Source organism: Protopterus annectens, chromosome 7.part0, assembly GCF_019279795.1.
Source record: "Protopterus annectens isolate FY-2018-M chromosome 7.part0, PAN1.0, whole genome shotgun sequence".
In the NCBI taxonomy this organism is placed as follows: Eukaryota; Metazoa; Chordata; order Ceratodontiformes; family Protopteridae; genus Protopterus; species Protopterus annectens.
This window is the reverse complement of record NC_056739.1, coordinates 871,224,292-871,238,439: the sequence shown is the minus strand read 5'-3', so window position 1 is coordinate 871,238,439 and position 14,148 is coordinate 871,224,292. Positions and strand designations below refer to the sequence as shown.

Sequence of the window (14,148 nt, the reverse complement as noted above, 5' to 3'; positions counted from 1 at the left end):
AAGTCACTGGCATCTTAACTTCCCAGCCTTTAAAGAGAGAGCAAACATTTCCCATAATTACCTTTTTAAATATTCTAAATGAAGTAGTAAGCAATAATATAATTTAACAAGTAAGCACAACAGTTAATTTCTTGTTATGAAAGCAATGCCCAGTTAAGTTTCACAATCAAACAATTTGGCCGAAATGTTCTATACTTCAAAAAAAAAAACTCTATTATGTAGCCACTTTTTAATTTCACCCCTCAAACATGGGGTGTTGTAATATGATTAAAAAATATAAGATTCTTTACATTTTGTATATGTCTAGCTACAGGATTCCTCATTTTATGTTTTTATGGAAGGGGATAGTTATAATTTGAATGGGGAAAATATAGTACACAACAAACTGACTTGTGAGTGTCATATACATTCATGTGTGAATGGTGTTAAGATATATATAGGATAAACTAAAAGTGCAGTCAATTTAGAGGAAAAAATAAATCAAATGCACTCAGAGGAGATTAAAATAAATGAAAAACTAAAGGAATACATCAACTCCAATAAAATGGTGGGAAAATAGAAACAAACGTTAACTAGTTAGTATTCCCTCAGACCAGGCTTTATTCAAATCTGAGGTTATTCAGGGGATATATTTTGACCAATTGCAATCTCCCTATTTAAAAATGATCTCAAGCTCTGCTGCCCAAAAAGTACACATCCCACTTTATGCTGATGACCTTCTTCTGCTGACATCTGGAAGCATACAACATCAATCCAACCTGGCCTCCAAGAAGGCTTATTCAAAGTCTGGGAATGGGTCAGTGAAAAGGTAACTTCTAAATCATCAAACATTCTCTTTGCAGCACTCCAGAAGCTTAAAGGTACACATTCCTTTATCTCCTGGCACCATTATGAACATCCATTGAGCAGAATGAAAAGTGTGAAGACCTGGGCTTGTGGTTGGACCGTACTCTTTTTTAAGTACCACGTAGTGACATCCCATGTGTTTATCCCCAAAAACAGGTCTCAGTTCTAATCACATTTCAGGCTAAGATGTATGTACCATCTTTACTGGGATTTTCTTCACTAAAATAGAATATGTACTCCCAATTTCAGCACTGAATTCTAGCCAAAACACATATTTATTATAAACTATGATAAATAAATTATGCAAAACTGTGTGTCTGGTGCACAGTCACAAGCACTATTGCCTCTCCTTAGTGATGGCTGGGCAATTACTCATTACAGCATGCACCGCCTTCCTCCTCTCCTGCCTTACATTTAAACTCTGTCATCAGGACTACTGTCCATCTATAGCAAGCTATTTATCTTTCAGGTACAGCACTTTCCTCTTAAAACACTGCCGAATAATGGTCTAACCTCTGAAAGGCCACACTTCAGTCTGTCAGGGAAAGCAGGTTTTCCAAAAGTGCCACAGCAAACTAGATTATAGTCTCTCCACATATCAGAAATTAAATCAGTTCCTCCATAATCAGATGCAGTGTGCTGTTTCTCCTGGCTGCAACCTATGACTGTTAATCCTACCCCCCTCTAAATATTGGAATAAAGTATTCACAAGCAACTTCTTCAGTGCCTCCTTCAACAACTCCTGACACATACACAACATGGGTTCCACCCAGCACACAGTTTACCGATATCTTCATGTACATCCTAGACACCATCAACAAAGCGAGGTACAATGGTAAATTTGTTTCCTCTTTATTTCTAGACCAATCTAAGGCCTTCAACACTGTATCACACAGCAGGCTCCTACACAAAATGTCTTCCATTGGCCTCTCACGGTTTACTCTGACTTGATTGAAAAGCTATTTGTCCGACAGACAACAACAATCTGAAAAATGTCTCTGCACCCTATACCCTTCCCTGCCAGTTCTGTCTGTTCTTGGTCTCCTGATGTGTAATATATTCACTAACAATCTCTATATGCCTTCCCAACAAGCCTCTCTCATAGAATTCGAGATAACTCATCTCTTGTTTTCTCATCTGATAACCCAACCCATGCTCAACAAGTCAGACAAAAAAAACTTTAACTTCATTGAAAGCTGACACCACCATGCTCAGTTACTGCTTAACCCTACAAAAACTAAACTACTCCTTTTTTCCCAGCTCATGTAGCCTTCACAAAAGTAACTTGAAAAACACCTTGCTAAACAACACTGACATTGAACTCTACTCTCTTACTAAATTGCTTGGAATGACTGTAGATAACAGCCTAAAATTCAACCTACATATTCTGAATGCAATTAAAGACACACCTCTACAGAACAAAACCTTCCTCACAACTGAACCATCATTTATCTGCTAGCATCACTTTTATATGGAACACCCATCCTTACAAACCTTCAGATCCCTCTAAAAACTAAATATGAAGAATGTTATAACAAGACTGCACACTGTGCTGTAAACATATCTAATCAAAATGACCACTATACAAAACTAAAAGAACTAAACTGGTTAGATCTACCTCACCATCTTACATACACCCAATTACTCACAGCACAAAAATAATAATAAACTATCCTTCAGCCTGCCCAGCTACGAGTACAATTCTTCAGACTTGTACTCCAATGTGTCCATTAAGATCAAATGATAGCTCATTATTATATACAATCAAAAAATCTGCAGGACACTCCTTATACGATAACATGGGTGCAAAAACCTGGAACTCACTCCCTATAGCAATCATCACCCACCCTCCATATGGTCAATCTTCTTTGAAAACATTCCTAATTCCTGATTTTGCTCATGCTCCACACCAGTCTAGTCCCATCCTATTCTCGATTTTTCTCTTTCATCCTGTCTCCGTCTTCTAACCACCGTTTTTCTCTAACCCCATTTTCTTGCAGCCATCCTGTCCCTTTACTACCTCCGGCTATAATCATTCTTATTTTTCTGATTTAGTATCCCACTCCCCTATCCTACTGCTATATCCTTTTCCACTACTGAAAATTGTACTCACTTACTATGCTAACAAAGTTCATATATTTCAAATACTCATTTGTAATTTGTAATTATATTTCTCTATTAATTTTATTCCTACACTTTCTGTTCTAAGTATACACACATTCTTCTCTTTACTATTTAATGTTTCACTCTCTCTCTTTTTCTCTCTCTCACATCTCTAGATGTCTTTGTCAACTTATTAATAATCTTTTGCTCTACCTACCACTGTCTGTTATTATCTCTTTGGAATTCAAGTATTATCTCACCTTTGGCTGTGTGTCTCTCTCTAGCTCTATATCTTTACCATTTCTAATTTAAATGAAATAAGCTTAGTTCTGTCACTAGACGATCTTATATTTCTTTGATTACACTGTATCATACAGTATTCTATTATATTTATAAACATGACAACATTTTCAATTTTGATATGTTATATTGGATCTAGGACTTTTGATAGAAAGATCAAAAGCCCAAATCTATTACCAGTGAACACACTTTAACAAAGGCGCTTTCACTGAAAAAGCGCTTTCGTTAAAGTATGTTAAAAAAAAATCTATTTGAATGCAGGGGGGAAAGCCCCCCTGCACCACCCTACTTTAATATTCTCACTCTGAGGTCGCACTACAGTGGGGAAAAGGGAATTTTCCCTTACCGCACCGTAATACGACAGGAACAACAAGCATACTTATGCGAAAGTGCTGCTTTGGTGAAAAGCACTTTCGCGCAAGTATGCTCACCAAATTGGGATTTGGTGAAAGATGCAGTCGAGCATCTGTACGGATCCCATTATATTATATTATATTATATTATTATACTTGTAAAAATGACAATTCATATCAAATGTTTATATTTGCTATATTCTACTTCTTCTTCTTTCAGCTTTTCCCGGGTAGGCTTTGCCACAGTGGATTACCTGTCCACTCATGATTGGCAGTGGAGTTTTACAGTGTTGAGTTGCCAGCCTAGCACCCAACCGTCCACAGAAGGCACACACTCACACCTAGGGCCAATTCACCTACAGCATTGGTGATTGGGTTATTGGAGGAAACCAGAGCACCCAGAGGAAACCCAAGCGACCACAGGGAGGACATGCAAACTCAGCACAGAAGGCACCCCAGCCGAGGATTGAACCAGAGAACCTCTTGCTGTGAGGCAGCAACACTAACCGCTGTACCACCATGGCCACCCATTTGCTATATTCTACTGATTTGGTTTAAAGTAATAATTTGGAGCTTTACTCTTGGGCCTCCTCTGAAAATGAGATAGTGACATTCTGGCTTTCTTCATAAGCAGATGTTGAAAATAAATAATTAAATAAAGAAATAATGTTTTAGGGGTGTCAGCTGAACAACTGATTTCTTTATGCAACCATAATGTTAGGATAATTAACATCAGAATCCTGATATAGTTATTAATGACAAATTTCTTTTGTTTTTTTTTATTCTTTCACTTTTTCATTTTCTCCTGCAACAGTGGTCATGACTTTTGTCTATAACTGGCAGTGTTTGTATGGTAGATATTTACAGGCACAAATGTTATTCATACTGTACATACTTCCTTCCATATTTCCTTTCCTATCTGTGCTTGTGAACACTTATCCACTCTGTACTTATATTGTTTTGCTTGTAAATATTATAGCTACCTTGTGGCTTAGGCTGTAGCAGGAAAGATCCTCAGACGAGGCCACCTACCTGGTTAACAAGTGTCTTAATAAATTCAGACTCTTCAGGCAGTGGACAAGGTTCCAAAACAATTTGCACAAAGGATTTGATGCTATACAATATTCACAAATTGGCACTGTACATACACCGCACGGTAAACTTTTCACATTCAGAGACAACACTACCATGGTGCTTTTGCATGAAGACATGCAAAACCACAGTGGGCTGTCTCCAAGATATGCTAGATGCTAATGAGGCATATGCAAATTAGCCATTTGCTCTAACCCAGAACACTGCCTGCAGTAAGGCAGCCAAGTGGTTAATAGAATTACTCAGCTGTGTAGATTAGCATGGCTGCTCCTGGCCACTCACTGTAATGAACACAGCCATTGCGGTAGAGGTCAATGCTGGGGAGTTTAACAGAAAAGTAGTGTTTAGGGTGTGTGTGTGTGTGTGTGTGTGTGTGTGTCCGATTATTTGCGAGGGGCTGCATGTTAGGGCTGTGTGGTTGGCATAATGGTTAAGGTGTTCACCTTACAAACACAAGGTACAGGGTTTGATTCTCACATGGGGTAATTGGCTAAGCTTAAAATAGCCCACAAGGGCAGACAGCCTAGTACTAACCTATAAACCTATCTGTGAGTGTATGTATGAGTGTGTGTGATAGCCTAGTACTAACCTATAAACCTATCTGTGAGTGTATGTATGAGTGTGTGTCTGCCTAGGATGTAGCTGAAGGTGGCTAGTGAGAGTGAAGGTTAAGGGTGTGTGTGTGCTCGCGTGTATGTATGTGTATGGAATGAATGTGTGAATATGTATTGTGTGTGTGGGGGGGGGTGTCATACCTGCACATATCCCTAGACTAATAAACAATTCCTACAACACTGGGTCATGGGGACCACTAATGAAAAATGCAGAAGAGCCAGCAGAAATGGAAGCAATCCATTGGAGGACGGTGGTTGATGAATATATCAGAGGTGTGGAAATTATTGCTGAGAGTATTTTCTGGTGCTACAGGAGAAGAGTATGAGAATGGAAGAAGGACATACAGAACCACTTAGGGGATATATTGGCAATACAAATAAGACCAGTGGCAAAAATTATACAAAAAAAGAGAAAATACTATTGACAGATATAATATTGTGGACAATTCAATTTTGCCGTTAAGATCTAATGTGACAGATTTAAGAGGGTTAATCATCTAGATAATGAACCTTTTTGCAAAGGTACACTTTAGTAATTTCTGTTAGCTGAAAAGATCATGAATGATTGTGAAAAAAAAGCTTTATAAGTCCATGGAAAGAGTATGCATTTTAAAATTTAAATACAGTAAACTCTCAGTTAACTGGAACTCAAACAACCAGAACTCTCAAGCAACCAGAAAAAAATTGAAGAAATACAGTACAGTATGAACAATTCAGTTTTTCATGTGTTGCACTTTGTTTTCTCCCAGTGGAAACATACCTTATAGGTTCATAGGTATGTACTAGGCTAGTGGCCCTGGAGTCTTTACAAGCCTAGCCAATAGAATTGCCCTGGTATCGTGCCGCTCGATGAAGTTAGTTCCCAGTGCCTCTATCAAGTAGAGGCACTGGAGTGATCCCCAGGGTGGACTTTCTATTTCCCATCCACTCACCAAGATTTCTCTTGAAGAGGGCCAGTGAGGTGCTCTGCTTGACATGCATGGGAAGTCTATTCCAGAGCATGGGCAGTCTCTGGGTTATGCACCTGTCCCTCCAGCCTGTTCTGTTGATTGTGGTAATGAGGTTGAAGTTTCTGGAGCGTGTGGTGTGGAGGGATTGGGATTTCCTTAGATGTAGCATTTCTAACATTGCTGGGTCAGACATGGCTTTGAAAGTCAAGCAGAGATCACCTCTTAGTAGATGATATGAGACAGAGAACAGCCGGAGAATTTTTGAGTCTGCCCTTGAAGGACATGTGTTAATGGCCTAGGATCCTCTTTGTGAGGTACTTTTGTGGCCTCTCCAGCGGTTGCAGGTGTCTAGTGAGGTACATGCCAAATGGGGCATTATACTCAATGACTGGTCTAATCAGGGAAGAGTAGCGAGAGATGATGACCTCTTTCTTCCTGGATGCAAAACCCTTGCAAAAGAGATGTGCCACATAGAAAGACTTTCTGACCACAGTGGCACTGTGGTGGTCAAAGGAGAGGTTGCTGTCAACCTGTGTCCCCATATCCCTTATAACTCCTTCAGTGTTCAGTGGGCTCCCATCAATGTGGTAATTAGTGGGAACTGAGTTTTTCCCAAAGGGGATGATGACGCATTTTTTGGCATTAAGCTTAAGGCCATGGTTTCGACACCAGTCATTGGTCTCAGTGAGGCCTTTCTGTAGGATGTCTGCATCACATGGGGAATTAATAATGTCTCCCAACTTGCAGTCATCTGCGAATTTGGTCATCCAGAGTTCCTCTGTGTTGGCCTGGACTTCTGAGAAGTAGATGCCAAATAGGAGAGGACCCAGGACTGATCCCTGTGGGACTCCACTCGTGACCGGTCTGTAGTCTGACTTGGAGTCTGCTACTTTCACACTGTGGGTTCTATCTGTGAGCCAATTTGCAACCAACCCGGCGATATAGGGGTTGATGCCTAGATTGGCGAGTTTATCAATAACACCTGAGTGAAGAATGCTGTCAAAGACCTTGGCCAAATCGAGGTAGGCTGTATGAACTACCTTATCCTCAGTCACAGCTCTGGTGACTGAAAGAAGTTGGCCAGGTTGAGCAGGCATGATCTCCCTTTCACAAAACCAAATTACGTGGGATCCAGAGTTTAGAGATTACCTATATCCTGGTTAATTAGGTCCATGATGATGCGCTCTATAGTCTTACATATCACACTCGTCAGGCTAATGGGGTCCCAGGGTCTGTAGTCGCTCCCCCTTTATGGAGAGGGATGACTGCAGCAGTGCGCCATTTGGTAGGGACAAAGCCTGAGGTGAGGCTGTGAGTGAACAGGACACACAGATGTGGTGCCAGTTCACTTTGTAGTTCATGTAGAACACAGCCAGGGATATTGTTGGGCCACATGGAAGCTGTAATCTTGGTCTTGGAGAATGCAGCTTCAAACTGTGCTGCAGTAATGCTGGGTGTCTGGCATTCTTCTGGTATTGTGATTTGTCCTTTCGGAGGAAGAGAGGAATAAAGCTGGTACTGAATCTGTCAGCCAGTATGCTGGCAATATCTGTTGGCTCAATATAGGAGGTTCCCATTGTGCAGTAACTCAGAGCAAATCTGGGTATTGCCATGGAGATTCTTGATATAATTATAGAAGGCTTTGTGGTTGTTTTTAGAGTCTGCCGCAACTCTGCCTTCATAGGTGGCTTTACAGGATTTGATGAAGGATCACAACTTTTTGTTGAGGCTAATAAGGGAGTTTTTCTAGTCTTGGGACTTCACCTTTTTCTCAACAGTTTCTTCCTTCTGTTGTGGAGTTTATTAATGGCAGGGGACCACCAGATTGGCTTATTTTTTTGGAGGAGAGTATCTTGCTTCTGTTGGCTAGTTCCATGCAATTATGTTTTTAGAGTTTTAAAAAGGAAGCTAAAAATACATTCTCTCTTCCCCCAACCTGAGAACAAATCAAACCAAACAAGTCAAATTGCTAAAATGTCAACACTCGCTCCATACTCACTCAGTCAGTTTGCATCAGATTGCACATTCTCTCTCAGATCTCTCACACACACTCTCTTCAGCTTTCATATATCTCTCCAATCTCTCACACACTTTCACTTCTGCTTTTATATATGCATTCACTTTCTTTTTCTCTCTCTCTGATCTCTCACACATACTGTCTTCAGCTTTCATACATCTCTCTGATTTCACTCACAGTCGCGTCTGCTTTCATAAATATATTCACTCTCTCTCTCTCTGTATTCAGTTGATTCAGTTCCAATCCACTCAGTGTGCCACTGAAAACCATTCTGCTTAATGCGTTTTCTAGCGGATATATAAGTTTAAAATATTATTAATCCAACCAGGATTTATAATTATTGTATTTCAATATTAAAATCAAATCAATACAGTGGGCCGGATTCACAAAGGCTTGCACGGAGTCTAAGAGTAGAGTAAGACTCCATGCAGCCAACATGTGCGCCGAGCGATCCAGGAACAGCCGGTAGGGGCGTGCAACTGAGCTATCAAAACTAGTCCTACATGGACAGGGCTTGGATATGCAAATTACCTCAATTGCAGGCGAAAGCTATGCAAATGAGGTAAATTTGTGATCCAGGAAACCCGAACCTGTCCGAGTAGGAGTAGTGTTATCTGCAGAAATGTACTCAGTTGACAACTGAGTACGGTTCTGCAAATAGCAAAATGGAGCCATGACAGCTCCAAAAAAAGCATGCATTTACAGGAGGAAGCATGCCAATGGCCAAAAATATGGCCATTGGCAATGGGAAGTGATGCAAAATATAAATCAAATAACTTTTTTTTTCATCCCGATATCTGGGGTTTAACCATAGCACAGCGCCGCGCAAATGCACTGCACCCTAAAAACCAGAAAATTAATAATTAAGATCCACAAATGTGGATTTTATAGCTAATATGAATTTACAATGCAAGTGAATGGCAGGCTGAAGACAACATGGCCACCGAGTAGAGGTTGCTAAGGGGGAAGCTCAGTCTAAGAGATGTAACCAAGCATTAGTAGGCAATCCTATGCAAATGAGAGTTAGGATAGGGAATTGCAAGTTTACATAGCAAATGAGCACAGTCAGTGGAGTGTAGGAGTAGGATAAGGGGAGTAACAGAGTAGAAGATCGGTGACATCACGAGGGGGTATGTATGAAAGAAGTGAAGCTCATTGGAACAGAGTGTCATGTGTCAGCTGACATTTACATATTATTGAAAGAGATGTGTCAACAGGTAGGCTAGGTAAAGTCAAGAAATTGAAGGTATATGCCGTGGATAACACCAAAGTTTCTTGCTGAGCGTGCATGCGCGAGTGTGCACGCTTGTAAATCCGAATAAGACAGTGTGCGCGTGTGTAAGCGTGTGCGCGTGTAAGCTTGAGTAAGCATATGTAAGGCCGTGTAAACAGTTGTAAGTGCGTTTGCACCGGTGTGCGCACGTTTTAAGAAGAAGTTTTAGTCCTTGTAAGCATGTGTGCGTGCGTGTTAGCTGCTGTGCGCATGTTTGCACTTGTGTGTGTGGTGCTCCCCCCTGAGGAAACAGAAAGGAAAAAGGAAGCACACCAAATAGTAGGAAGTTACCAGGGAGTACTAGCAGTGCTAGCATGTGAAAACAATCAGAATCAGGCAATTACACGGGCAGTACACTAGCCCAGCCCAGCCCAGCACTTAAAACTCTGCAAACAACAGTCCATCATGTTTCTCTCAAGAGACGCTGCAACACTGCAGTAAGCTAATTGAAGTGAAAATTGAAAAAGCTTTACTGAGACAAAAAATGTTAGGGGCTGCCATTGCTATTATAAGATGACATATGCAACATGCTGAGGGTGGTGATAATGCAAATGCTGCTGGACAACCCACAGTGAGGAGATGGAGAAGAGTGTACAGGCCCAGGGTAACTTACCAGGGGCTACATGAGCTGGAGATAGTGGAGTGCTATAGAGTGGACAGAGACCTCTTGCAGGAAATTGTTGAACTGTGCAGACCACGCCTCACACACAGAACCAACAGAGGGGAACCCATCCCAGTGGAAACCATGGTATGTGTTGGCCTAAGAATATTAGCAACATGTACCTTCCAGAGACCAACTGGTGATATGATGGGGATATCACAGGCATCAGCATCCAGGGTACTGCACCAGTTCCTGGATGCCATGTCAGCACATGTCGGTGATCATGTATATTTCCCCAATTCCTGTGAGGTATTGGCCAACAATATGTGTCTCTTCCAGCAAATAGCGGAATACCCTGAGGTAGTGGGTGCAATAGACTGCACACACATACGTATCAAAGCACCAGCCGGTGAGCGGGGTAGGGTCTGCTTCAACCGCAAGGGCTTCCCCTCCATCAACTGCCAGGTCATGTGTGATGCCCAGGGCATAATACTGAATGTGTGTGCTGGCTGCCCTCGAAGCTACCATGATTCCAATATCTGGCATCTGACGCAGCTGTACCAGACATTTGCCAATGGGGACATCACACATGGTCACCTAGTGGGGGATGCTGGCTATGCACTAGAGCCGTGGCTGATGACACCCATCAGAAACCCACACTCACCTGAACAGGAATGCCTGGACACATCTGGTGGAGCCTTGCAGTACTCACCAACTACATGTACCCAAATTGTCATGGTATGTGCTATGCTACATAATATAATCCTGCGAAAACAGCTGCAGCAGGACCAGCATAGGCCTGAGCCAAACAGCCCCCCACCATTGCCAAGGCCATCACAGGCAGAGCGTGACTCTGAGGAGGAACAACCTGAGCCTGCCCCAGTAGGCAGAAGGAGGCATGCCCAGTATGCTTTGGCCTTGGCAAAGAGGTAACGCATAGCACATACACTGGCTCAGTAGGAACTCTGGAAATTATCCCTCTCTCTGACCCGCACATATAGTAAAAGGGATGCCTAAGTTGACACTACCTGCTTTCAAACATGTATAGGGAGTGCAGTATGTGCATCCGACATAGGCAGCCCTGCAGCAACACCTGAGGCATGATTGCCATGTGTTAAGCAATATAAAGCAGTGCTAAACAGCATTTACCACCATGTAGTATATGCAAACAAAATCGCACACACCAACTAGCACAAATGGGGTCAATGTTGAGTAATATTGGCCAACGTCCTGCAATGTTAGTTAATATTGAGCAATGTTGGACAAGCTGGGTCTAAGTAGGGCATAGCTGAACAAAAGCCAACATGCTCATAGTTGCTCTACTGGCCCTTAAGCAGTCTGGTCTGCTCAGTATGAAAATATAAGCAGTGATGGGCCTCGAACCCAGGATACTGTGCACTATAGTCATAGTACTGAACCACTAAACCATGACAGTATTACAGAAGTTAGCCTGTATGAAGAAATGCTGATAAGTCTATGCAAAGTATTCCATGGAAACCCTGCAGGCACAGCATAATCCCTGTCGAGTTATGACACAAAGGTGAGTCCTGCAGTAAGAATAGAACCTGACTTTCAACACACACAGTAGAAATGTTAATATTGGACATGTACACATACATCAACAAATGTAGTGGACCTCAGACAGCAACATACTGAAAGGTCACACTGGGCATGCTGACACACTTGAATAAATGAGACAAATGTCAGGCAACAGAACACTGACAGTCTGAACTGGGCATGCTCATACACTTAGGCCATGTCAGAGTACAGCAGTGGGCCACACATATCAGGCAGTTGCATGTGTTAACCCAGGAACCTCTCACTATCCAGCAATCTGCCCTGTGCACACAGTTATATGACAACAGACACGTATATAATATAGTGGAACCCTGTAACAATCAAATATGTTCTGCAGATACCTAAGCGGTTCATAGAAAGTGGGAAAGCAAAGATGATAAAAACCTGCAAATAATATCAGCAATAAACATTGTGCATCTTGAACATTATCATAGGTTCAGAGGTTGATACTAGGCTATCTGCCCTAGGACATGTACAAGCATAGCCAGAGTGTGTTTGGCTTTTGCAACCCTGTCAAATCAGAACACTGTGCCTGTAAATAGTAGGTCACACAAGATAGCCCATTTACGTTTAGTGTATAGTGCCTCTGTCTAGCAGGGACCCAGAAGATATCCCATGGGTAAACATATGATCACCCATCCACTTGTCAAGATGTCTCCTGTAGGTGGTCAGTGGGTGGCTCTGCCTATGCGAAACTGGGACTACACTCCGGAGTGAGTGGAGCCTTTGGGATAAGAATCTGTCCCTCCAGCATGTCCTATTAACATCTGTGCTGAGGTATATGTCCCTGGAGTGTGTAGCTCCAAGAGAGTCGGATATCCTGAGGTGGAGCATGTCCATTAATTCTGGGTCAGATATTTTCTTAAACTACAGGCACACAACACATCCGTGTAGGTGGTAAGTGACTGAGTAGAGCTGGAATTACTGTATCTGAACTGTGCAGGGCATGCGTGTGAGTACCTACATCTGCTTGTTGAGTAACATTTGTGACCATTACAGTTGTTGAAGGTGTCGGGTAAGGTACATCCCAAATGTGGCACAGTAACCAAGCATGGTCGTGATGAGTATAGGGGCACAATGATCACACTTGATCAACATGTGAACCCATATGGGATATGGTGGGCTATGTAGAAGTACTGTCTAACCACTTTGGCAATGTGATTGTCAAAGGCGAGAGTACAAACAAGTCATGTCCCCAAACCCCTAACAACTACTACCATATGTAATGGATTACTACCTATGTGGTAATGTGTGGGCATGTTGTCATTCCCAAACGGGATGACTATGCAACTAATGGCATTTAGCCGTAGTCCATGGCTCAGGCACCAGTCATCCTATCTCTGTGAGACCCTGTTTGAGTATGCATGTGCCAGCTGGAGAGTTGATTATGGCACCCAGTTTGCAGTCAACTGTGAACATGATCAGCCATATTCCTCCTGTGTTAGCCTGTACGTCACACAAATATATACTGAACAAGAGAAGTCCCAGGACTGAGCCTTGTGGGATGCCATGTGTAACTGGTGTATAGTCAGACATGGCACCTGCAACACTGAGCATGTGGATGCTATCCCTGATCCAGGTAGCAATCCATCGTGTGAGATATGTGTCAATAGTGATGCTGGTGAGCCTATGCATAATGGCCAAGTGGGGTATTGTGTTGAAGGGTTGTGCAAGGTCCAGGCAGGCTGTGTGGACAACCGTCCCAACACTGATGGACCTGGTAACTGTTTAAAGAATACGAACAGGTCCAACAGGCAAGATCTGCCCACAATAATGCTGAAATGTGTAGGACCCAGTGTCTGTAGGTTCCCCATGTCTATGTACATGAGTCCCATTACAATACGCTCCATAGCTGTGTAGAACAGGCTAGTTAGCCTTACAGGCCGATATTGTCTGTGGTCTGTTGTGGCAGCAACTCTGTGGAGCGGGACCACTATTGCTGTACGCCATTCCATGGGTACATATCCTGCAGTAACACTGATATCAAACAGTGACGTAATTTGAGGGTTACGTTTGTCATTAAGGCCATGTACGACACAGGCCGGGACACCGTCTGGTCCCATTGATGCTGTGTTGTCTGCTGTAGGGAGGGCAGCACTCACCTGTTTATTTGTGATGTCAGGGAGGTTACACTCTGTTGGGATGGACAGTAGCTTCTTGGGGGGAGACATCTGCACTGAACCTGTTTGCCAGGATGTTGGCAATGTCTGTGGGTTCAGGGTATGTTTAGTCAGTATGCAGTAGCTCACAGCATATCAGTGAGTGTCCAGCCAGGTACCTGAATTAACTGAAGAAGGCCTTGTGAGTGTCCTACGTGTCTGGTGCAATTGTCCGTTAGAAGCGGGCCTGACATAAATACATGAGTGATTGTAGCTGTCTGCTGGTACAGATCACAGATGCCTTCCCTATCTGGGATTGTGC

At 42.5% G+C, this 14,148-nt stretch overlaps 1 protein-coding gene across 1 annotated transcript in view; it reads right to left on the bottom strand.

The window, feature by feature from the left end:
* LOC122806753 (hydroxylysine kinase-like) overlaps window positions 1-14,148 on the bottom strand; it is a 272,613-nt gene that overhangs the window by 202,031 nt on the left and 56,434 nt on the right. The window lies entirely within an intron of this gene.